The 2,310-nt window shown below is 44.2% G+C and overlaps 1 protein-coding gene and 1 non-coding gene across 2 annotated transcripts in view; one reads left to right on the top strand and one right to left on the bottom strand.

The window, feature by feature from the left end:
* Positions 1-2,310, top strand: part of NCKAP5 (NCK associated protein 5) — a 734,641-nt gene that overhangs the window by 459,553 nt on the left and 272,778 nt on the right. The window lies entirely within an intron of this gene.
* Positions 1,199-1,330, bottom strand: LOC115868625. Its single transcript, XR_004045711.1, has one exon. It is a non-coding gene; the product is annotated as a small nucleolar RNA SNORA42/SNORA80 family (small nucleolar RNA).

Raw genomic sequence — 2,310 nt, 5'->3', positions numbered from 1 at the left:
GAAAAGTGGGTGAAGGGAGACGTCGGACAGGGCAACCAGGACAGATGACTCCTTCGGGACCAGTGGTGAGAGTGGCGATGCCTGGAGAGTGGAGGGAATGTGGGTTAGAAAGGGGGAACCGATTACAAGAATCTACGCATAGCCTCCTCCCTGGGGGGTGGACAGTAGAGAAGGGGATGGGGGGGAGACGTCAGACAGTGTAACTTATGGCAAAATAATAATAATTTACGAATTATGAAGGGTTCACGAGGGAGGAAGGAGGGAGGGGGGAGGTAGAAGGCAAATGTTTTGCGAATGACGATGGCAACAAATGTACATATGTGCTTGACACAATGGATGTATGCATGCATTGTGATATGAATTGTCCAAGCCCCCAATAAAATGATTTAAAAAAATAAAATAAAATGTATTGCAGTACTAAAAAAAAATCAGGTTTATTATCATGCTGATTCACAATCATAATTGCTTTTCTACATGAATGTTGATAAGTCAGAAAACAAATATGCAAAGGAATTCCAGAATTCTCTAATGGGATGAGGCTAATAGCTTAAAAGCTAATAGAAAACAGAAACTTGGGTTTTGAAAATGCACGTCAACTAGAAATAGGAGACAATCTCATCTTAGGATCTTACTGGTGCTCTCAAACATATGAAGACAATGTAGCATCATTGTGATGGAAACTGCACTAGCATTTGCAAATTGCAGCCAGCGGGTTCCAAACTCCTGACATATATTTGCATGCCATTAACATTCTCTGCAGGTCCTGTCTTCACCTACCCACAGTGACTTTTTAAAAGACAGTGATTCTAAAACAGCTTTAAACGACGCAAAGAGGCAATTTCTTCTAAGGTATTTTAGATATGTTTCCTATAGCAAATCTGGTACAGGCAGCCCTGGGTAAGGAATGCATCCCTTTGCTAAGGCCTGTCTCTAGGTTGAATATGTACATATATTGCAACAGTTAGGTACAGCTTGCATCTAGTCTGAGTCAATTGTTTGTCTTAGCATACAGTCTACCTTTCTATGTACATAGTGGCTGCATGCATGGGCTCAGACATGGGAACCCCTGTAAGGATGGCGCAGGGCTTAGTTCTGTTCCAAGCCGAATCCATGCCACTTAGCAACAATGTGTAGAAGACGTTGAAGAAACACTTTCACTTTCAAAACACTTTCAAAACAAAAAAACATTTTTTTCCCCCACTGTGCAACCCACTTCAGTGCCTTAAGCCCACCGGGTAAAGCCAGGTAATTGTTTGGGGTGACAGTTTGCTTTGGCATGGGGCACCGAGAGACCCATGGGATCGGACCTGCCACAAATCCAAACCCGTGCACACATGGAACCATTGTTAACATAAGAATAAAAGAACAGTGATAATAATGTTTGGGTGCACTTCCAAATATGATCTAAACCACTCTTACATACCTGGACATTTTAATGGCAATGAAGGGGTTCCAAAATGTTTGTGGAAAAGAATCGATTTTATTTTGACTCTGTTTTTCTGCAGTTGTTTGATGCCCCCTGTAGCTGTCAGTTGGTCATACATGAGATGCAGGCTCCCCAGGAACTGCCCAGGTGCTGGCAGCGCTATTTCACTTGACACGTCATTTATTTGATGTGTTTCTTCCCACAGGTGAAGGGTTTAAGTGAATCTGCTTTGTGGGTGTTTTGCTAATTAGCATCCAAATGGGGGACTTGGTGCCTTTAAATAGAGCTCAACCTTAATGTGAGTGGTGCTTAGAAGACAGGCTTACGACTATGAAGTGTTAACTGACATCACACTGGGCTCGTCTGGTTAATTGCAGCGGTGTGAACTTGGTCACATCTCCAAGGTGATGTTCCCTCCCAAGCGATTGACTAGGTAATTGTGCTCTGGCTGCCATGAGACCTGAGTGGAACTCAGCAGGTGTGAGGCCTGAGCTGGGAGCCGTGGCCACCTGTCACCGACTAGCGTGATCTAAGAGAACGTGCTCTAGGAAGTTGTCGATTCTCATACATCGGGCACAGATTCTACCCCTCGATGGGTAAAATTGCATTCCGTTACTATCTAATCTGTCAGAGCAAGAGGTCCAAACAACCAGGGTCATGGGTGGAAGGCTTACGTTCAGAAAAAGGAAAACAAACGTAGAGACTTACTTTATTTCTTAGAAACTCGCTCTGACGCGCCAAGATCTCTTCCACACTGGTATTCTTGTGTCTGATGCCAAAAATAAGTTACAATGGCTGGGTGAGGGGGGTGGTGTGTGTGTGTGTGTGTGTGTGTGTGTCAAGATCTCTTCCACGCTGGGTGAGGGGTGTGTGTGTGTGTGTGT

The sequence above is a fragment of the Echinops telfairi genome, unplaced genomic scaffold (assembly GCF_000313985.2).
Source record: "Echinops telfairi isolate 266 unplaced genomic scaffold, ASM31398v2 ScPeMD7_15;HRSCAF=58, whole genome shotgun sequence".
Classification (NCBI taxonomy): Eukaryota; Metazoa; Chordata; class Mammalia; order Afrosoricida; family Tenrecidae; genus Echinops; species Echinops telfairi.
This window is presented reverse-complemented; position numbering and strand designations above follow the sequence as displayed.